The sequence below is a fragment of the Sminthopsis crassicaudata genome, chromosome 2 (assembly GCF_048593235.1).
Source record: "Sminthopsis crassicaudata isolate SCR6 chromosome 2, ASM4859323v1, whole genome shotgun sequence".
Classification (NCBI taxonomy): Eukaryota; Metazoa; Chordata; class Mammalia; order Dasyuromorphia; family Dasyuridae; genus Sminthopsis; species Sminthopsis crassicaudata.
Genome location: NC_133618.1, coordinates 397,935,179 through 397,959,763, shown reverse-complemented (window position 1 = coordinate 397,959,763; position 24,585 = coordinate 397,935,179). Strand labels below are relative to the sequence as shown.

Genomic DNA, 24,585 nt, shown 5'->3' with positions numbered 1-24,585 from the left:
CTGGATGTGACTGAAACAAGAACAATTCTGAGAGATGGAGGTAAGGAGAGAGAACATATCCAAGCATGAAATTTACCTATACAAAAGCAAGGAGGGGAGAGATGGGATATTGTGTACAGAGAACAGTGAATAGACCAGTTCTGCAGTAGTTATATTAAATCAGTCTGAAAAGATAGATTTGGGCCAGATGGTGAATGAATAAAAATACATTTACTAAGTATTTACTATGTATCAAGAACTATTTTAAATAGTAGGGATATCAACAGAAAAAGCAAGAGAGTCTTCTCAAGGTGTTTATTCTCTAATTGAAAGAAACAATACAAAAAGAGTTCAGTTGTTGGGCAGATAGAAATGTCCAGAAGTTATAAAGATAAATCAGAGGAGCTGATGAGCAAGGCCTAAGGAGCATTAGGTTAGTTAGTTATATAAGTAGGTCAAATTAGTACTAGAGGGTTCAGGGAAAAGAGGCAGGGCAGATGATAAGAAAAATTGGGGACTATTAATGTCCCTGAGGAGAAGCGGTCTTTCTACTAGATGAGTTCTGAGACAGTCCTGGGCCACAGGAAGGGACAAAGGTTTCCCCAGTCATGTCAGCTCTTCCACTCTCTTCCTTCTCCCCCTTCCCCTTCCTGCCTTGGACTAAAATGCCAGACATAAGTTCATGTTTTATTCTAGAGGTAATAAGCTCTAGCATAGCTCTCTTTGGAGCATGATCAGATCTATGCTTTAGAAATGCAATTAGGCAACTGTGAAAAATGAATTGAAGAGGGGAAAAACTGAAAGATGGGAGACTGATCAGATTATTTCAGTAGTTAAGAGGTAATTGGATGAATTTAGGGTGGCGGCTGTGTTGAATGAAAAGATGGGGGAAGATGCAAAAAATGTGGAAGAAGCTTGGCAACTGGTGAGGAGGGAGAGGAAAATTTCTCAATACTAAGGAAAATGAGTGAATTTTACCAAAAATACCCCTATTTTTCCTGGTCATCAGTAACAGATGCAGCCCCTTCCCTTGCCTCAGGGCTGTCCCAAAATCTATTCAAGAGGAAGATACACTGTCCCCAATGATGTCCTTTCTCCTATATGTTCCCTTATCACCTACCTCCCCTCACAGAATCCATATGGGGTGCCTTTTCTTTCTCTTCAGCCCTCAATCGATGGACCTTGACTGTGTTTTAAATGAAACGGGAGTAACTATTCTTACTGGTGTTACAGAAGACCACCATGCCTTACCTACTACTGCCTCCTCCTTTAAAATAAAGTTTTATTGATACCTTCTTTTTTCCTGAATAAAACTCCCAGAATCTATCTCCTCTTCAGCCAGCCCAATATAACAGGTTTTTTTTTTTTTAAAGAAAAAAAGAATTAAAAAAACTTTAAAGTACTATCAAAAAAGTCTAAAAATATATGTAATGTACCATACTCATGGACTTACCACCTCTGCAAAACACTAGAATAGCAGTGTCATATCTTTTTTGAGATCATTCTTTTTGATTTTCCAGTACTCAGTTTGGATTGTTTTGTGGTGGTGGTTTGGTTTTTTTTCCCCCATTTATGCTATAATCATTGTATATATTGTTTTCTTAATTCTGCTTATTTCATTCTGCTTCAATTCATATGAGTCTTTTCATGTTTTTATTCATCATATCCATCATTTCTTACAATATAATATTCCACTATGTTCATGTATTTCAATTTGGTTAGCTATTTTTCATTCTATAGGTATCTACTTTATTTCCAATGCTTTGCCATCACAAAAAATGCTGATTTAATTATTTTAGTGTATTTGAGAGCTTTCTTATCAATGACCTCTTGGGACTATAAGCCTAGTAATGAAATGCCTGATACAGAGAATATAAATATTTTAGTCACTTAATTTGCATAACTCTAAAATGCTTTCCAAAATAGTTTTATAGATTCACAATTCAATTAACAATGTTTTAGTGTATATCTTCTTACAAGCTCTCCCTCATGACTAGTCCTATCTTTTATCATCTTTGCCACTTTGCAAGGTATGAGTTGAAGATTTAGGACTATTTTGATTTGTATTTCTCTTATTATTGATTTGGAGCACTCTTTTATAAAATTATTTATAGTTCATTTGTATGATGTCTTACAGCAGAGTAATATTCTATTATATTCATGTACCACAAAACATCTCATTTCTCACCAGGTTGAGCTACATGTCTGACTTCTCTACCATACATTTTATCAGGAATTTCATTTTCATTTTCCTTTTGTATATTGACTTGCCCCTTTAGATTGTAACCTCCTTGGGGGCATGAACTGCCTTTCTATTTTCATACTTCTATCTTTCAATGCTTACCACAGAGTCTGGTACATGTTAGGAACTTAATAAATGTTTATTGAATTTGACAGGTTATTTTTATATTTGTTTCCCCAGTGCTTACTACAGTGCTTGGTACAAAGTAGGTGCTTAATGAATGTTTGGCTGAATAAACAGTGGTACTTCATGTAATATTAATGTGCTGTAAGAAATGACATCTGTGATGGGTACAGAGAAATGTGGAAAGATTCATATGAAACTGGTATAAACAGAAATCAATAGGGCAAAAAGACCCAATATGCATAGTGACAATGACAAATCAAAAGTGTAGTTAAATTATAAAGATCAAGCATCCAACTGAAGAAAATATGAGAGGACACCTCTAAACCATCCCTTCACGGAATACAATCTTAATGTTTTTAGAATTTTTTAATGATATTGGCTATGTTTCTTTTCTCTCTCTCTCTCTCTCTCTCTCTCTCTCTCTCTCTCTCTCTCTCTCTCTCTCTCTCTCTCTCTCTCTCTCTCTCTCTTTCTCTTTTACCTTAAAGAAAATACTGTTTGTTATATAGTAACCCTCTGACAGGGATAAAAACCTACCTTACCCCTTACAGATATTAGGGGAAATTATAACAATATAAAAAAAACAACCCCCCCCAAAACAATAAAAACCTATTTTATAAAATTTTTCACCAGGACATTGAGCACAATGAAATATATAATATAAAAAATTATATTAATATAATATAAAAATGTGATTAATTTAATGATGATTTTGTTATTCAGTTGTTTCAATTGTGTCTGTCTTTTCATGATCCCATTTTAAGGTTTTTATCAGTAGTATTTTATTTTTCCAAATATAAGTAAAAATAGTTTTCAACATTTGTTTTTGTAAAACTTTGTGTCCTAAATTTTTCTTACTCTCATCCTTATTTCTCTTCCCCCTCAAGATCAGCAAGCAATCTGATATAGGTTAAATCTGTGCAATCCTTTTAAATATATTTCCATATTTGTCATGTCGTGCAAGAAAAATCAGACCAAAAGGGGAAAAAAAAAAACCAAACCAACAAAAAAGGTAAAAATAATATGCTTCAAATCCACATTCAGTCTCCATAGTTCTCTCTCTGGATGTGATTAGCATTTTTCATCCTAAATCTATTGGAATTGTCTTGAATCGCCACATTAATGAAAAGAGCTCATTTGGGGTTTTCTTGGCAGAGAGATACTAAGTGATTTGCTATTTTCTTTTCAAGATCATTTTACAGATGAGGAAACTAAGGTAAACAGGGTTAAGTGACCTACCCAGGGCCACACAGCTTATATCTGAGGCTGGATTTGATCTAAGGTCTTCCTGATTCCAGGCCTAGTATCATCTAGCTGCCCCAATAATGAAGATAAATTATAATAAATAATAAATCAAAAAGCATGATATAGTGAAAAAGTGCTGGACTTGGGATTCTGATACTAATCTAATTCTTAGCTCATTTCTCACTTGATTGTACTACTTTGAGCTAAAAAGGAAAATGGCCCGTGGACATGGAGCTATGCTCCATAGCATCTGTCCACAGGCAAATCACTAACACCCTCTCAAAATCTCATTTTCATCATTTGTAAAAGTATTATCATAATGCTTACATTACTTATATGATTATTGTGAAGAAAACATATTTTCAATATATACGAACATGAATTTTAATCATTCCTAGTAGGAAATAACTCTTACACTCATGCATCTTATGAATTTCTATTATCGGATAATTGTTGCTCTAAACCAGGGACTTCTGAAATGAGTTTTGATTGGGGAAATGGGGGTAGGGTGGGAAAGGGAGCTAATCCATACAGCAGGACAGGGATCCACATTGAGGTGAGGGGAGCAGAGAAGACCCTGGATACCCAAAAGGAAATATAAAGGCAAAGTGTGGGGATATATGAATCAGGAAGCAGAAAGACACCAAAAACACTTTAGGGACCAGGAAGTAGGAAGGCACCAAAGACACCTTGTTCTACTTGGCAGTTTGCTTTGTACTCTGGTGAACGTGACATTGGCAAATCATCTGCCAAAAGGCATTTAATAAATGCTTGCTGACTAACTTATTGCAGCAATCTTCTAAAGACAGTCACTCTGACCTTTTCTAGGGTTCAGGAGTTTGCCAAAGTTCCCAATTCCACAAAAGCTCCTAGTTCCCCAGCCTGACAGCAGTTCAAAGCTGATTTTCACTGGGCACAAAAGAAGCTTCCCTGTCTGTCAACCATAGAGCAACTGCCCTAATAACTATAGGGTCAAAGGGACATTCCAGCATAATAAATGAATACTGCACAGTTAGGCACAAAGCATATATTAGCAATAATCTAGGACCTTGTGTGTTATGTTCTGTGTATCTTCAGTGTTTTCTTCAGTGTTTCCTTATCCCTTTTTCTAAAATTTGATCTTCTGCCTCTCCAGGGCCAGGCCAACACAAATAGGTGATTGATATCCAGGCAATAAAACAAAGTCTTTAAATTTTATTTTCTGACAACCATCAGGTTCTCTAGTGACCCAATCAGTTATATTGTCATAGGCACAGCCAATCAGTAATAGGAGCCATAGGGATGTAACAGAGTAAGAGTAGCACTGGGGTGGAGGGAATGGGAGTACAAAATCCTCTAACTGGCTGTGGGACCCTGGACTATTTCCTTGGGTTGTGATTTTTTCCACTTATAAAATGGTGAGGGAGGGAAAGGATAATTTCTTGCTCTGAAATCCTGTGATTATATCACCCAAAAAGTCCCATATAAGGGCACCAAAGACCAGATCTCTCTAAGGACAGATGATCTTGCTCCTTGGAGGTCTTTTTTAGTTCTAGAGCTAGAACTCTCTGACCCTTTATAACACAGAATCTTTATATCCTGGGGAGCAAAAAGAGAAGACCTGAGTTGGACAAAGCGCTAGAAGTAGTTCCTTCTCCTGAAAAATAAGTCCTTCATCTTCTTTTAAAATAAATGACATGAGGTAGACAGAATGCTGGACTTGTTAGGAGACATAGTTTCTAATCCTATTTCAAACAGCTTTGTGTCCGCTGGCAAGTCACAAAACCTCAGCTTCATCATTTGTAAGCCTATTATTACATAATATTTACATTACCTATCTTACGGGCATTGCAAAACAATAACTTAAGAATGCAGAATAAATAAAGTATATTTTCTAAAGGTTTCTATCAAAGAAATTAAAATTAAAAAGCTTCTGTTAATCTTCAACTATCCAGAATGACTCAATCTGCATTATGGGTGGAGTTGTGGACTGATCCAACCAAATCCAAAAGACTTTAAAACTGTCTATATCTGGGGGCAGCTAGGTGGCGCAGTGGATAGAGCACCAGCCTTGATTTCAATTTGACCCGAGTTCAAATATGATCTCAGACACTTAACACTTCCTAGCTATGTGACCCTGGGCAAGTCACTTAACCCCAGCCTCAAAAAAAAGAAAAAAGAAAGAACTGATGATTGTTTGAATGCAGATTTTAAATGTTCTTTTTTCTTTTTGTTTGCATTTTCTTTTGCAATATAGCTAATATGGAAATGTTTTGCACATGTATAATCTATGCTTACCTTCTCAAGAAGGGGTAAAGGAAGAAGGAAGAGAATTTGGAATAAAAATTTCTTTAAATGTTCCTTTTTTTAACATGTAATTGAGGGGAAAAAGGAAAAAAATTAAAAACAGAATGATTCATTCCCAAAAAGCCCCACATAACTGAGGTTTTATCCTAGCAGAGACCTGATACTTTAAACTAAGAAAATCTCTATCTATGCAGAAATAAGTACACTATAGCATTTCAAGTAAAAGATTTAGAACTTTTTTTGTAGTAAGTACATGTAATTGCAGAGTACTCAAGTTACATTAGTAATTAAGTAAAGCATCTGTGAGGGGAAAAAAAAAAAACTTTCATTAAAGAGAATGAAATCAATTTACCTGAATTAAAATCTTAGTCTCATGCCTCTAGAGAACAAAACGTGGCAGGTTCCAACCAAGTTTTAAAAGCTTCTAGTCTCCTAGGATAGAATCCTGGGCTCTGACATTTACTAAGTGAATTTCTATGAGAAATGTAAATCTGAATGCTATCTGAAAAAATAATAATTATACTTGCACTAAATATTTTACAGGACAGTTGAAGAGAAAACATACTATAGCTATGTAAAAATTATAATTTGGAAACATATTAATGACATTTCAAATGAAAAAATTTAAGAATAAATATTTCTCTAAGTCCTTTGAAAATGTTTCAAGGTGTGCAAAACAAAGGTTGACGTCAAATTTATAATGAGAAATCTCTCTATGGAGTTAAAATCATTGTCTTCCCCTTTCCCATTTAGGGATTAATTGTGATTCACTTAAAAGCTAGGACACTGGGTTCCCCCAAAAAAAATTTCGTGAAGAGATGTGAACATTCCCTCAATTTTCAATTCTTTGCCACCATAAAAAAAGAACTACTATAATTATTTTTATACATATAAATTATTTTCCTTTGATCTCTTTAGGCAATAGACTTAGTGGTGGTATTGCTGGGTCAAAGGGTTATGCATGATTATATAGTTCTTCAAACATAATTCCAACTTGCTCTCCAGAATAGTTGGATCAGTTAGCAACTCTACCAACAATTTTAAGCTGGAAAGCTTAAAGCTAGCAAAAACTTTATTTGAATTTCTTTGAAAAAAATTTTTAGAAAGTATACTTAACTCTGTATTCTTAAGTTACTGTTTTGCAAGGCAGAGGCAGATGTAGATTATGTGGGACATGATGACTAGTTGGGGGAAAGCCCTTGAAGGACATCCTCAAAGAGATGACTAGTTTTAGGAGGATGATTCTCCAGGGGTGTTCATTCTGTAAAGACAGAGTGACTCTAAGTCTATTATGTGAAGTAGAATGCTAAAACAATATTTTTTATCATGGTGATTCCTATAAATGTTACATCAAGATTTCTATAAGTGTTATTATAAAATGTCTAATGTTGAGAGATTTCCAAAAGCATTTGGACATTTCCCTCCAAAGAAGAACATTGCTTGAATTAAGAATCAAGTCAATGAATAAAAATTGTTGATGACAGACTTGTGCCTAAAATGCAAACACATACATAAATACACACCTGTATGCATACATGCACATAAATACATATACATATACCTCCATACAAACACATGTATACTCATATATACAATATGTATACACAGAAACACTTGTGTATGTGCATATATATATGCTTATACACTTATATACCCATGCATACACACATAAATATACTTACACACATACATACACATATACCCTGTGTGCACACACACATGCATATACCTATACGCACATATTCATGCCACCCGTGTCACATGCATAATACGCACACATATATTCTCAATACACATAATAAGCCACCATGCAGTGCACATATACACACATACATACACCCATATGCACATAACTATTCACACATACATATGTATACACATATACATACCTGTACACACAAACATATACATGTATACCTATATACACATATACATACACATATCTAAAACAATATTAATATAGCTGACATGCACACTCAACTGAATTTTTTTTAAAGTTTGACTATGAGATCAATGATTGCTACTTTTTTTTTTCTAATAAATTCTGCTCCTATTCACATAATAGGTTTTTAAATCATATGTCTGATTATTGGGTATTATTTGTTTTAGCATTTTAACTAAACCAGTATAGGTATCTAATTTGATTTTGGGATGTTAAAAAAAAAATAAAGACACTAACTTCAAAAAGAATGATGTATTTGGCATGAAAACACAGTTTGAATTCTCAGTTTTGAAATGAGAACTATGTAACCTTGGGTAAATAACCTCCTTTCCCTGATCCTTTGAAATCTTTGAAATGAGGAGGTTGGCTTAGATTCAACAGTATCCAAGGACCCTTTCATGTCTAAGTCTATGATCCTCTGATTATAACTATACCTTGTTATATAATTGTTTCAGTTCCCAAAAAAAGCTTCCCAAAAAAAAGACCAACCAAGGGCATACTTACTCTTAAGAATTTCTTGCTATATGTTAGAGAAGGAATGTATTACATAGACCCTTAAGAGCACAACGAGAGTCTGATGAGCAATAGGTGATTTTTAAAATATTAATACTTAATAGGATATTGGGAAGATGGCTGAGGAGGTCAGTAAATTTTAAGCTCTCCAGATTCCCATACACACAGAACAAATTTGCTTGGGGAAAATGGGGGAGAAGAGATGAAAGGGGAAAAAAAGAAATAAAGTAAAAAAAGTACACAGCAGAGAACACAAGAATAACCTACAAAAAAGCAAAGAAAATACATGAACATAATTTCTTCTATTATTATATATGCTTGCTTGAAATGAAAATTTATTGTTATATTTTGAATCCTCCCTGATGTTCTGTTGGGCACATATAGTGTTCTGTTCTGTTGTGTTTTATTTTGTTTTCCTTTTTGTTTTTTTTCTTATGTTGAATTTACTGCAATAATTACATTGAAAAATAATGTTTATTAGAAAATATCTAGAACTGGACTAGCCATATAATTTTTTTAAGGAAATATCTATATTACATTTGAGCAGCTAGATGAGGCAAAGAATAAAGCACTAGATTTGAAATCAGAAAGACCTGAGTTCAAATCTAGCTTCAAGATACTTAATAGCTATATGACCCTGAGCAAATCATTTAACCCTCACCTATAAAATGAGCTAGAGAAGGAAATGGCAAACACTCCAGTATCTTTGCCAAGAAAACCCCAAATGGGGTTAACAAAGAACTGGATATAACTGAGAAACAACCAAACAAATTATTCAGTTGTAAATATAATTGCTTTAATTCAATGGTTTGTGAAAAGAAAACAATGATTTTATTCACCAATATTTATATAAGATAAGATTCATGAGTTATTTATTTGGACTGCCTTTGATTTTATAGATGAGAAAAGAAACCCAAAGAGATAAAGTGACTTATTATAAGATCTGATAATGAACACAGCAGAGTTTCAAACCTAGACCAGCTGAAGCAGTGGGGCATGGTGGACAAAAGCACCAAATTCAGCCATAGGATATTTGTTCAAAGCCTGGCTGTGTTGCCTGTATGACTTTGAGCAAATGACTTAACTCTTTCTGACCTCAGTTCTCTTATCTTTAAAATAAGAGAATTCAACTAGATAACCTCTAAGGTCCCCTCCACTCTATAATGCTAGGTAGAAGATCAAGGTCTAATGCTTCCAAATGTTATATTTTCAAAATAATTTTTACAACATTTTCCCCAACATAATGGACCCAAAAAATAACTGGAGTTGAAAATTTGACATATTTTATTAAGGATCCAGGTCACATAAATAATATACAAATATTAAAAGTTAACAAAGATTATCTATATAAAAGATTTTTGCTTTCAAGATCTCTATATTTACATCTTATAACTGCCTTCTTTATTTATCCTAAAAAGATCATTTGCCCAAGAGGCACTGAATTGAGGCTAGTGTCTGCTCTTCTGGAAGAGCTAACAAAAGAAACAAGGAAATTATCGCACATCTAGAGTCTTCCCTTATATAGAAGAATCAGAATGAAGCAGGATTGGAAAAGGTGTGGAGCATGCCATTTGGAAAATAATTTGTTGTGTGTTTTTCTTTCCAGGTTTGCAATTCAACATTTCCAGCAAATTCTATTTTAAAAGAGGCCTTTAGAGGTGTACTTACAGTTAATATGCTTCACTTTGCCACACACATGCACAGAATATGATATGGTAGAAAGAATGCTGACTTTGGCATCAGAAGATCAGAATTTGAATTCTGGCTCTGCCGAGGTGCTCCTGGGCAAATCACCTTCCTCTCCTGAATCACAGATCCTTCATCTGTAAAATGGAGGAGGTGGAATGAATAATCTTTAAGGTCCCTCCCAGTTCTGAATTATGATCCTATGAACTTACCAAAAGAAAAGTGAACAAAACTCTATCAAGATGGTTTCTTTTTTTATTATTATTATTAAGGCTTTTTATTGACAAAACATATGCATGGGTAATTTTTCAACATTGACCCTTGCAAAACCTTCTGTTCCAAATTTTCCCCTCCTTTCCCCACCCCCTCCCCTAGATGTAGTCCAATACATGTTAAATATATTAAAATATATGTTAAATCCAATATATGTACATATTTACACAGTTATCTTGCTGCACAAAGAAAAATCGGAGATAGGGAAAAAAAAAAAAAACCTGAGAAGGAAAACAAACATGCAAGCAAACAATAACAGAAAGAATGAAAATGCTATGTTGTGGTCCACACTCAGTTCCCATAGTCCTCTCTCTGGGTGTAGATGGCTATCTTAATCACTGAATAATTGGAACTGGTCTGAATCTTCTCATTGTTGAAGAGAGCCACGGCCATCAGAATTGATCATCATATAGTCTTGTTATCATGTATAATGATCTCCTGGTTCTGCTCATTTCACTTACCATCAGTTCATGTAAATCTCTCCAGGACTCTCTGAAATCATCCTGCTGGTTATTTTTTATAGAACAATAATATTCCATAACATTCATATACCATAATTTATTCAGCCATTCTCCGATTGATGGGAATCCACTCAGTTTCTAGTTTCTAGACACTACAAAGAGGGCTTCCACAAACATTTTGGCACATACAAGTCCCTTTCCATTATTTAAGATCTCTTTGGGATATAAGCCCAGAAGAAACACTGCTGGATCAAAGAGTATGTACAGTTTGATAACTTTTTGAGCATAGTTCCAAATTGTTCTCCAGAATGTTTGGATCTGTTCACATTTCCATCCACAATGTATCAGTGTCCCAATTTTCCCACATCCCCTGCAACATTCATTATTATCTTTTCCTGTCATCTTAGCCAATCTGAAAGGTGTGTAGTAGTATCTCAGAGTTGTTTAAGATGGTTTCTTAATAGGGGTAAAAAATTTTATGTTTAAACTTATTTTCTGGGATCCACATTATCTAACATCACTGTTCCCTTTCCTACCCAAATAAGCTATTCCATGGTTGAGATCAACTGTAATCAGCCTAAAGACAATCTTAATAAAATATTAAGGAAAAACACAGTAAGAGTTGAATTATCTTTAAATCATGGGCCCAATATTTTAAATAATCAAATTCATTATCTACAGAATCAGATTTAAAATTGAAAGAAGTTTTAGAGAAGACATAGTTCTGATCCCTCACTTTGCAGAAGAGGTTACTGAAGCTCACAAAGTCAGATACAAGTCACTTGCTCATGGGCATATGTCAAACGGGTCTTTCTTTTAGATTCCAAGTCCAATATTGTATCCCCAAAATCATGTGTCACACTCAGTTATAGATTAATTTTCCATTTCTTTACTCAAGAATGAGAGTTCATTTTCCCAGAGCTTCTTTAGATGAACAGTTTATAGCCCTGAGAGTGTATTTGGAGGACTAATGGCAACATGGAGTAATGTCTTGACTGAAGAGTGAATTGGATTTAAGTGAGGCAGAACTTCCCAAAGTTGTCAAGCTCACTCTATCTTTTTCAGAGCCAATAAAGTCCAGAGATATGATAAGAGTCATCACAACAAGTGATGGTCTGGGGTGCAGCTGATGATCTTGGCTGCTTCTGCACCTAACCAAAATCTAAGCTCTCCACAGTGCCTGCTTCAGCTGCCTTCTTGGCCAGTGGAACAATCTGTCCCTGTCCTTTTAGGTAGTGGGAAGTCTTCCCATGCTTGGGGCCCATCAATTAGTCCTGAGAAAGGTAAAAATCCCAAAGGAGGCCTCCATCACATCTGTGAATATCCCCGGCATCCTATAGGCTGAGAAAGTCCCTTTACCTCACTGATGACTCCCCCACCATAGATCCCAAAATCTTAAACTAGAAAGGACTTTAGAGATTACCTAGTCTATATAAGTCTTGTATATGCTAAGTGATAATTAAAGATGATAAAACTAAAGCAAGTGAAATAACTTGTACCAAGTCATATAGTTGGGAATAGAACCCAGGTCCCTGATACCAAATCTATTTCTCTTTTGACCAAAGCTACACTGATCCCTAATTTTAACTATGAAACTTCAACTGGCTACTATATCACAAAATATTAACAATTGCCTGAATATCAGCACCTCCTCCACAATATCCATGGAAAAGGGATCAATATTAGCAAGATTGATTCTTCTAGTCTTAACTTCCTCATACATCTGAATGAGGTTGTAAGAAAATGAGGAAGTCCTGGTTTTAGCCATTTTGTGATCTGAGGACTTTTAAAGGTCCCTGTGACCTTTTCAGGAGGTCCAAACTATTTGCAGATTATTGAGATATTCTAACATTTGATATGGTAACTATTATTAAAGGACGGTTAGAATGCCAGGCTAATACCGGAATTCAACTCTGTCTCAAACACTATGTGACCCTGGGCACATCACTTAAGCTTGTATGCCTCAGTTTCCTCATCTGTATAACAGACTGGAAAAGGAAATGACAAAACGCTCCTTTGCCAAGATAACCAAAAGGGAACACAAAGAATTGGTTACAACTCAACAACAAAATATCAAAAAAATAACCCACATAAATAATAGTTCTGTGGTGGAGAAAGGACTCCTCAACAATTTTTTAAAGTGTATAAGGGTCCTGAAATAAAAAAGTTTGAGAATCATTGAGCTCTAAATAGTCCATCTTCACCCTGGCCAGTGTAAGGCCCAGGCAAAAGAAGCCATAACTATTTCATAACATATGACTGAACAACAATGCCAGAATACTTTGTTGGCATCAAGAATTACTACTTTGGATGACAGCTGGTGTTAAGAAGGAAAGGCTCATCACATTTGTGGTAGAAGGGGACAAAAGAAAAAGAAGGAAACTTTTTATTGCATATCCAATTGAAGTTCTTTTCCTAACACTACTATGTATGCTAACATATCACAGCAGACAATTCATGGAATCAACATCCCTCAAAAAGATGAGATTCACTTTATTCCAAATCATCTAATAAATAGCATATCTCAAGTCTGCTCTTCACCCTGCTTCTGGTCAGATTCCTCCATTCATAGGGAAAATATCACTTTCTATTCAGCTATCTGAACTTCATATTTTTTATACAAATAAATTCTAAACGAGCACTTCCATTACTAGATATTATATATTCAGATGTTTCTCAATGAAAGATAGCTAGATGTGATGGAAAAAAGCACTGGACTCTGGAGATCAAATCCTGCTCACTTCCTCTGTCTCCTAGATGGTATCTAAGCTCTAAGAATCTAGCTCTATTCTAGCTCTAAGAATCTAAAAAAGAAAGTCCTTGTCTTTTGAGGCTTGTTTTTCCACATTTTTTAAATGAAAGGATGTAGTAGTGGAAAGGAATCCTGCTTTTAAATCTTGATCCTACCACTTACTACCGGGTGGCGTGGATAAGTGACTTCTCCTTACCCAGAGCCTTCACTTTATTTATCATGCAAATCATTTGCACATCTTACCTGAAAAACTTTCCTTATCTGCAAATATCTATAATTCTTCTCAACTCCACCTTCTCAATGCTACTTTCTGTGCTTATAGACAGTATGTACTATATATGTGACTTTACACTTTGCAAAGAGAAAAGGAGAAAGGAAGAAGAGGAAAGAGAAGTAAGGGCTGGAAGAGAACAATATCTGTAGCTGTGACCAATGGAAATGCCAAAATAGCCTAAAGCCATAAGTAGAGCAGCAAACTGAGCCCTGGTCCTGGACTCAAGATCTGAGATCAAATCAAGATCTGAGATCCTAATTATCCCAATTCCAGTTTATAGCTGTATAACATGTTCCTGCTTCAGTTTTCCCATTTGTAAAATAGGGAGAAAAAAAAGTTTCTATCTCCCAGGACTGCTATAACTGCTGTAAAATGCTTAGCATAGTGCCTGGCTCGTTTGTGGTGTTCAGTTGTGTCTCACCTCAAGGACCATATGGCAATACTGGTCATGGGGTTTTCTTGGTACAGATCCTGGAGTGGTCTGCCATTTCCCTCTCCAATGGTCTATAAGGTAAACATTTGTTAAGTAACTTGGGCAGGATCAAACAACTATTAAGCATCTGAAGCCATATTTGAATTCAGGTCTTCCTCACTCCAGGCTCAATGCTTTATCTATTGAGCCATCTAGTTGTTTCACCTGGCACATAGTGCTATATAAATCTTACCTATTATCATTATTACATAAAATAATATGAATAAAACACTTTGCAGGCATAAAAGCTCTAAATAACTGCTAGCTATTATTATTATTAAAGAAGATGTTAATAAAGTCCTTTGCCAAACTTAAAAGTCTAAATAATGCTAGCTATTATCATTATTATTATTACTAAAGAAAATGTTAATAAAGTCCTTTGCCAAACTTAAAAATCTAAATAAATGCTAGCCATTAGTACAAAATTAGGTAATATGAATGAAGCCTTTTGCAAACCATAAAGTTCTGCGTAAATACTAGTTGTTCTGATGATGACTAGAAGCACTCTGGCTTCCAAGAGAGCCGTATTACTACTACAGGGTGAACTTAATACAAGTTGAATACACGTAGAATGAGCCAATCAGTGGATGTTTGCCTGATCTAAAAGGTCAGTCTTCCTTAAGGATGGGACTTAAGGCGCCCTTCCACACTCCCCTACCCCTCACCTAAATATGCGCAATTCCCCAAAACATAAGTTCCCAGGGGTCCCTTTCCCTTCCTTTCCCCGGGCTTCCTGGACCCGCAGCACACGCACCTTTCCTCTGGCTGTCACTCCCGCTTGGTCTCGATACTCAGGGCCGGCTCGCTCCGGAGTCACTGCCTCGGCTTGCTGCCGCCGCGGCGAAGAGCAGCCAAGCCGGCGGAGGAGTGAGGGAAGCCCTCGTGGCTGGCACAGCGTGGAGGCTCCGCAGCAGAGAGACAAGCACAAAGCGCGCGGGGCTCGGGCCCGGCCGTAGACTTCCTTTAAAGGCGCCCGCCCCCCGCACTCGCCCGGCTCAGGCGGGCAGCCAGTCGGGCTCTAGCACAGCGGGAGAGGCCCTGCGCTGTCCCTGAAGGCTGGCCCCGCCTACCCTTCGAAACTGGAGCCCCCAGCCAACTCTGGGCGGAGAACCTGTGTGTGTGGCAGGAAGGAGGGGTTGTGTGGGGTGTGGCAGAGCCAGAGTGCCATCTTCACGTCTGGCTACCGCAGTCCGGCAGAGGGAAGATGCCCGGGGGCGGGAGCTGCCGAGAGGCGTGCACAAGGACTGATAGTCGCGACATCCAATGAACCTGCTCTGCGTTCTGCCTCCGCCCGCCTCATTCCCGTTCCTCCCTAATCGTCAGAATTTGCCTCTCGGGCCTGAAGCCAGTAAAGTACCTCCTTGCAGGCTCTGCATCCTTTCTCCCTGCCCTCTCCTTTCAGACTTAACATTTACACAAATGAAAAACACAGACAAAAAGAATATGGAATAAAAATTTGAAACCAAATAAAAGTATAAAATCCAAACTATCTTTTATAAGTTTTAAAAAAGTTATCAAGATCACAGATCCCGAGAAGGAAGAAGCTGTGGAGACGAATAGTCCAACATCTACCTCACTTGGTAGACAAGGAAACAGGCACAGAGCTTGTGTCCGGTCACACAGGCCGCAAGGGGCGAAGCTGGAATCACCGCTAGTTCCTCAGACAACAAAGTCGGGGCTCTCAGTGCCACGGAGCATCATAGATGGAGAGCTTGAAGGGACTTCAGAGAATCCAAGAGCTGTCTCGGAGGCTTTCCCGGGGCAAGTCTTGCAATCCCCCGAAGCAAGAAAGCATCTTTAGCTCCGGGAAAAGAGTAACCTCAGGAAACCGCGATGCAGAGGTTTCCTCATCTTCCATTAAGTAACCTTTTCTTATAATATCGATAGCTTGATACACTTAAATACTACCTGGCTCTTTCACCGGGACTGAGACGCTATCCCCCCCTGCCTTTTCCGTTCAGTACCTCCACTTCCTCCTTGTAACAGTACCTACCTCCGAGGGTTTTATGAGAATACCAAATGCAACAAATGTGTATAAAGGCCTTGAGGGGCACCAAAAATACCTGCCGGGGGCTGGGAGACCTGCAGTGCTTTCCCTACCTCCCCCACCTCTCTACCCACAACGGGACAATCTTGCCCAAGCCTCAGGGGAAGAACAAAATGTATTTGGGGAATGGCTAAACAAGATGTGGTATGTGAATGTAATGTAATAGTACTATACCACAAGAAATTACAAATATGAAAAGTGCAGAGAAGCATGAAGAGACTTACAAACTGATGCACAAAGAAATAAGCAGAACTAGGAAAACAATGCAACCAGTGTCTCCTGAAATAGACCAACACGAGAAAAACTGCTCAGACCAGATCATACGGGTATAACATTAAACAAACATTTAACACATACAGACTAGTTGGTTTCAGCTTGGGATTCTTCAGCTTCTTGAAGGGGAGTCGCGGAGAGAGTCCGAGAGGCTCCCTGGCCCACGACACCAGAGAGAACTAAAGCAAAACAGACCAGTGAGACGGACACACAACACAAGGGAGGCAACGAACCACCGGAGAGAACCAGTCAGGAGTCACATGGCTTCCCGTGGAGGTCACCCAGGGCGTTAACACCTTAGCTACTTGATACAGATGCAGGAGTACTCACCAGACCCGGGGAGCTGCGGGATAGTCAGGCGGATGCAGGCGCCCTTCAGGATGCTATTCACTAGATTAGAATTTGGGCTTAGGTAGAATCAACCTTCACCGTTTCAAACCCGACTGGGGCCAGGGAACATCAATCCCAGTGCCACCCCCTAGGCAAAGAGCGGTGCGGTGGGACTCCAAATGAAATAGACTGACGTGAGATAAACTGCTCAAGCCAGATCATACGATTTAAAGCACTGTGTATTAGCCAACCGGCGACTGACCCTCCCCCCTAGGCAGGCTAGTGGAGATCAGCCCCGAGCCTTCAGCGAGGGACACTTTGCCATTTCCTGGTACAGCCTTGCGGTTACATTTTTACATAAAACCTTGACTCGATTTCTCTCTCAGGACTTGGGTGAGCGCACTCCTGGAGAAGTGGACATACATTTTGTAATGTTAACCTGACATTGTCAAGCAAACACTCGGATGGGACCGTGTCCTTTGACCATTTTCATTTCCAATATAGACTGAAAAAACAATCCAAAGCTAGACTGAAGACTGGCTGTAATGACATAGTTTTTCCTTCAAATAAACTTTGAAAAAGTTCAATTCCATTCTTTACAGACTGAGAACCATGTGTAGAATGGTGTGAATTATTGTCATACTTCATTGATGTAATTGTTTCCTGAGCTGTTCTTTCCACTTCTCACCCACCCCCACCCCCCAGTTAATTGTTTTTTTAAAGAAAGAATGGCTCTTTTGGTAGAAGTGGAAAGGCTACATTTGGAAATTAAAGGAATGTAAAACTAGAAGATATAAATATTTTTTTTAATGAAAAGGATAGTAATATATCATGGGAAAGAAAAGGTCTCCTTTCTTTCTGTAAACTGGCTGTAATCTGAAAGGTTGAGGTATCTATGCCTAGACAGGCAGCTCTGTAGTCAGACAGAGCAAAAGGCAGATGTGATGGAATATCAGGTAATATAGATTGACGGGAAGATCAACCATTCCCTAGATGCCTTTAAAAATCTAGCTTTTGAAACTCAGTCAAGGATAAAAAGCAGTGTGTGGTATGTAATCTACCCAGTAAGTTACAGAGATCTCTCAAGATGTAAAGAAAAAGTTTTAATCATTTCTCATGAGAAGCAGATGTCACCCTCCCCACCCCCCACCAAACAAGAAATGAAAGTGAGGGCCCTAGCATAAACAGCCTGAGCGTAAGTACAAGGGATAATGTTGTAAAAAATTACCCATGCATATGTACTGTCAAAAAAAAAAAAGTTATAATTATAAAATTAAATAAAAATTAAACAAACAAACAAAAAAAACTAACCTAAAAAAAATAAATAAATAAATAAAAATAAAAAATAAACAGCCTGAGCAATATATATACTCCCTGACCAACATTAACCTCTCCCTGCTGCCTCATCCTCATTGGCTGAGAATATGGCCTTCCATTCTAAGAGGGAAAACTATTTCAAAAAGGGAAATGGGGAAATAGCCATAAGTTCAAATTTGAACAAAGATATGTCTTTTGCTGACCTTAAAGTATCTGTTCTCATTGTATGGATGGATCAGCCTCCTCTGTACATTTGGAAGATTGTTCTGTCCACCCACATCCCAAAAATTGTCAGGAAGGAAAGGCAGGGGAAAAACAAGAACCCCATTCTATAGCTTGGTTAATGTATAATTTCCCTTTGAAGAAACATCCAACTTTTCCAATCAGTAGCTTTGTAGAGAGTAATCCTTGTGCCTGTGTAAGAGACTCAGAGGCAGTAGAAGCAGGAAGGAGATTTCCTCATTCTCCCTGCTACTCAATCCAACTTCTCAATTCAGTCAAGCTACCACATCCTGCAAGGCTCAGTTCCAAGGAGTTCAAGGCACAGTTGAAATGCATCCAGCAAGGAGGAGAGATACACATCTCTATGAAAACATAAACACATAGAGGATAAACCGTTGAGGCAGGAAGCAGCTTCCTGGAGTTGGACTTCTGGTAGCAAAGAAGAAAACCAATTATGAATTCAGAATAGACCTACCTCTGGCTAGGGAGGCAAGCAGACCCATGGAGCCTCTCTGAGCTTAGCAGAGATGCAGCATTCAAGGAGCTACAGTATGGCATCTCTATAAGTAAAGAAGGACATTATTGTGTTGTCCACATGTGTTCCCTCACGTTTGCCTCGCTGACATCACACTCTGAGTTTGTGCTCACTTTTCCCACAAACACTATGCATATTGATGAGAGATTATATCCCAAGTTTAGTGGGCAGAAAGTTCAGTTGTTTTTATGGTGCCTAATTGTTCAAGACCACATTAGGTTTTTGTTGTTTGGCAAAGTTGAGGCACAGTTAAGTGATTTGCCCGGTGTTCCACAGCTAGGAAGTGTCTGAAGCAAGATTTGAACTTATGACGATGAGTCTTCCCAACTCCATGCCCAGCACTCTATCCACTGTATCACCTAAGTAAATATCATTGTTTGAATTCATTGTTTCTTCTGGCTGATAGTAAAGATTAGGGAACTGGTAGGGGCTCATGAGTTGTGGATTTAAGAGTTCAGATCCACAAAACATGCCCATAACCTAGAAGTGGTCACCTCTCTGCTACTTGTGGGTAGCAAATAGGTAGAAAAGAGCAGAAGTGTTCTATGCAAATACCTTGGTTTGTCACTCTAACAACAAACATTGCTCTAGGCACCCAGAATACAAAATTTAAAGTATGTCTTGGCCCTGAATGAACTTATATTCTCAGGCATATAAGCATATAAGTAAATACAAAGTAATGGAGGTGGTACTTGCAACGGGGAAGATAAAAGGAGGCTTCATGTCTGAGGTGGGTTTGAATTGAGCTTTAAATACAGACAGAGATTCTAAAAGGCTGAAGTGAAGAATGTTTCTAGGCTTAGGGAGTCACCTATTTGAAGATAAGGAAACAGAATGGAATGTTGCCCATAAGGAGGAGCAAGTAGTTCAGCTCAGTCTGGAGTGTGGAAAGGTAGACTAGAGGCAGACTGAGAGGCCTGAAATGCCAAACAGAGAATTTAGAATTCATTCTAGAGTCCATAGAGGTTTATTGGAAGTTTTTGAATGGGGAAATGACATGTTCATATTTGTATTTTTAGAATATAAATAAATATAAATTTTAGAATAATATATAAATAAATATAAATTTTTAGAATAATATAAATATATAAATAAATATAAATTTTTAGAATATAAATTTAGAATTTTTAGAATAGTTTGTGAAGAGAGAAAATAGAGATAGAAGACAAAAGCCACTTGAAACAGAAAGATAATTGTTTAGTGAGTATCCATGTAAGGAGTAAAGAGGGACTGAACTATGAATATAGGTGAGTTAGGAGAGAGAAAGGGATGGATGAAAGACCTTGTACAGGTAGTAGATATTTGACAATGGATTAGATATGGTGGGGGAGAAAGGGCTGGGGGTCAAGAGTGTTGAGTAAGAGGGAAAAGTCAAAGTTGACTATGAGGTTATAAAGAAATAAGGAAATAGAAATAGAAGGGAATATGAGCTTAGGGGAAAATAATAAATTTTGTCTGCACTATATTGAAAAAGATGCTCGAAGGATCTCAACAATAGAACTGGAAAGGTCATCTAATGTACTCTCTTGAAAAAGAAAATATCAACAACACAAAGTATAAAACAACAAAAAACTTTGTTTTGTTGTTTTCTTTTTCATTATAGATTTACAGATTATTCCTATCTTAAGAGAGGTCTCTGAACAAAATAAAACAGTTAAATAAAACGAAAAATACAGAGACATCTTCTGAAAGTGAATGCAACATTTCACATTTGTATCAATACCTACCTTTTAAAAAATAATAGAAATTTTTCTTTCCTTCCTATCCTGTCATTGCAAAAGAAAAAAAAAGAAGCAAAATTATTCTAACATAATAGAACTAAAATAAATTCCCTTGATGTCTGTATATTTTACAGATAAGGTAATCAAGGCCCAATAAGCATAAGTGACTTAGCTAAGGTCACATAGACATTAAGCAACAGAATAAGGATTTGTCCTCTGTCTTCTGACCCTAGAGGCAATGTGCTTTCCACTGTACAATGGACATCCAGGTAGAGATATTCATCAAACATTTAGTGATCTGGGACCTGCCTGTGGTCACACAAGTAGTGAACACAAGAATCTGAATTACAGCCTGTGATCTTTGACTTCAAATTTAGTGCTCTTTTCTTTCCTTTTTGTGTCTTGGCCCACTAATTTCATATCACAGAGGCTTACAGAAGCTTATAATGCAAAGTAAGCAACCCCCTGGGGACTTGTCTTGGGAAGAACTATACTCATATAGCCTTAGACATATGCCTCCTTCAGCATAAAGGGGAACCTGCTCAGACATTTTTCTAACACCTGTATTTTTAACTGCCAAAAATGGGAAACAAACCTGGATAACTAAAGAGAGGGCCAAGAAGTGATTCATGTAATCGAATATGATGTTGTGTGTTCAGTTATACAGTTGTGTCCACTGATCTGGGACCCCATTTCTACTAGTGACCAGTATTTCTACTAGAGTATTTTGCTATTTCTTTCTCTAGTTCATTTAATAGATGAGAAACTGAGACAGACAGACAGGGTTAAGTGACTTACCTAGGGTCATACAGCTAGGAAGTATCTGAGAGCAGATTTGAACTCAAGAATATTCAGCTTCCTGATTCCAGGCCAAACACTCTGTTCTCTGGGTCTCCTGGCTACTTCATGGTGATGTAATTATGATTAAACATGAAGAATATACAAGAACATATTCTTCATATACACATACCCAGAAAAAAAGAAAACTTTGCAAAATATTGCAAAATTTTTTAAAAAGCAGAACCAGAAAATAGAATATACTCACATAAGAAAAAAAAAATTAATGAGAATTAGTGGACAGATCAAGAAGCTTGATGAATATTAGAACAAGTGACCGAAATGTACAACATTTGATGTATTGTATGCATTAGTTTAGGTATAAATAAGTTATTGCAAAGCAGATCTATCTAACTTTATTAATATTTAATATTAAGTTTATGATGAATTCTTTAGAAATGAATAGAAGGTATGACTTGTTTTAGCACACCAATGCTAAGTAAGCATCTTTATGAAAAATAATAATAGCTAGCATTTATTTGATGTTTTAAGATTTACAAAGTACTTTGCCTGAGATCAAATCTAGCCTCAGACACTTAATGCCCTGTGTAATTCCAGGAAAGCAGTTTTGCCTCAACTTCTTAACTATTAATTGTAGATACTTTGAAGGATCGATGCGAAGATCATATAAGGTGATATTTGTAAAATATACACATGTGTATTTAACACATAGTAGGTGCTATATAACTGCTTATTCCTTCTCCCTTCCTTTACATCTGTTAACTAATTTGATCCTCACAACAGCCCTTTGAAATAGGTGCTGTATCATCCCCTCTTTAGAGATGAGGAAATAGAGACAGATAGGTCTGGCTAGAGATATATTAGCAGATACCTCCACTTTGGGGGGTAGGTGGATGGGTGACCGGTGCTCTCTTTTTCTTCCAGACTGGACATGCAGTGACCACTCACTAGCCTGATTCCCAAACTGATCATCTTGGAAACTTTAATCTGCTCCCATTTTTCTGAGTTAGGTTAGTTTACCTGTTTTTCAAATTCCATCGTAACACAGACACCTGATTAGCTTTGCCCTACTACAGCTTAAAACTTTGAAATTCAAGTGATCCACAAGCTTCAGTTTCCCAGCATTAGATCCCTAAAATCATCAACTAATAGTATATCCTAGCCTTTTTGTCTCAGGCTGATAGTACATCTGATTGAGCAAAGATTAAAGATTCCAGCTAGCTTTTAAAGCTTTTCTAAATTCAATATTAAAGCAAATAATCATTACATCACAGAATGAATCTCTTCCTTTCTTCTTGTGAAGATGTGTGTGCATGCTTTTCTTCCTTTTATGTTTCTGCTCATTCTCCTGATCCTGTATATATTTATTTCACTTTCTGTTCCTGTCACTGTTGTAAAAATTCTGTTATTTGCAAGGCCTCTTCCCTATTCAGAGTTGCCTTGATTATTATTTCATTTACAGTATTTTATAAGCCACACTCCCTATAGTTCCTATTTTCCTTAAGCATTAAGCTAATTAAAATAGAGAAGCCCTAGAACTGACAGGTAAAGGGAAAGGGAGGCCTTGTAGACTGTTAAATCCTATAATTAGATTCAATTCAATAAACATTTAATAAGCACTTAGCATGTACAAGGCACGGTGGATACAAAAACAATGAAAAACATTCTCTGTCTTTCAATAACTTTCTTACATCCTTCAGGAGATACAATAAAGAATTAAATACAAGACACTTCAAGAAAGGAGAATACTAATTAGAGGAAAAGGGGAGGGAAAGACTTCTCTTATAATCATTTAAGGAAAATAAGGATCATAAAAAGCCTGGACACGAGGAGGAAGTTCATTCCGGGTATGAGGAACAGTTTGTTTAAAGGCAGTGATGTGAGAGTTGGGATGTAGAGATCAGAGAACAGTTAAGAGGATCAGTTTGGCTGTAATGTTGAATTATGAAGGAGAATCATATGTATGGCAGAGAGTAATATAAAATAAATCTGGAAGGTTGTTTGGAGACATATTGTGAACTCTCTGAAGTGTCAAGCTGAGGAGTTTGGATTTTATCCCAAGGACAAAAAGAAGCTGCTCAAGCATGTTGAGCAGGTCATGAAAAAACAAGAGAATCTTAAATATTATTGCAGTACCCCACCTCTTAGTTTGCTCTTTTAAAAATACCAGGTAAAGACGGTTCTGACAAGCTCATACAATATGCTGGCATGCTCTCAAGACCCAATCTCAAGACCCAAATGTGACTAAAAAGAGTAAACCTTCTGATCAGCCTTCTGCAGAGTATGCCAAATGAGTACAATCCACTATGGTTTTATTCTACATGTTCATTCATTCATGAAATAAAGATAAACAAGGAAGTACTCTACAATAAAGGAAGTATTTTATATCAATCGCTAAAAAAATGTAGAGTTCAAGGTTCTCCACACTGTAGAGGAAGAGGGAGTTCACAATTTACACAGGTCAATAAATTTATCTAAAAATAAATGTTCTTCCTTAAGCTTACCTAATGTCTTGCCTGTCAGAGGCATTTGGGGTTAAGTGACTTGCCCAGGAAGACTTAAATGTCTAAGACCAGATTTGAATTCAGGTCCTTTTGGCTTCAGGGCTGGTGCTTTATCCACTTCACCACCTAGTTACCCCCAACTAGGTTTTTTCCAAAGAAATTACTGAAACTTTCAACCCCAAAATTATTGTGGGCAGGCGATTCTATATGATCATTGAAAAAAAAAAAATTATAGTAGTTCCAGAGTTAAGAAACTGAAAAGGTCCAGATTATGAGAAGGCATCTAATGAAAGACTAAAAGAAATTTGGACCTTTAAAAAAAAATTGAATCTTAGAATTCCAAATTCCCCAAATTGGAAGGGACTTCAGAGTCATAGTTTAAATTTGATCCAGTGCTAGGAATTTCCATTGTAATATTTTTGTTATGTAGTCACTTACCTCCCCTTGGACCACCAGGAAAAGGAAGTATACTACCTGTGTAGAGACAGCTAGTAAATAGAGCACTGGGCCTATAGGCAGGAAAACCTGAGTTTAAATCCATTCTCAGATACTTACTAGCTGTGTGACCCTCAGCAAGGCACTTAACT

General features: G+C 37.1%; 1 protein-coding gene across 2 annotated transcripts in view; it reads right to left on the bottom strand.

Moving 5' to 3' along the window:
- SLC26A2 (solute carrier family 26 member 2) overlaps positions 1–16,783 on the bottom strand; it is a 29,207-nt gene extending 12,424 nt beyond the window's left edge. Inside the window, exons 1-2 of one of the 2 annotated variants that reach the window (XM_074291757.1) lie at positions 16,656–16,783; positions 10,002–10,156 (exon numbers count right to left, since the gene is read on the bottom strand). The gene's annotated coding sequence lies outside the window, so the exon portion shown is untranslated. Of the gene's footprint in view, positions 1–10,001; positions 10,157–15,005; positions 15,272–16,655 lie in introns of those variants that run through there. The other variant, XM_074291756.1, reaches the window with a different exon arrangement.
- Between the last annotated feature and the right edge of the window lie 7,802 nt (positions 16,784–24,585).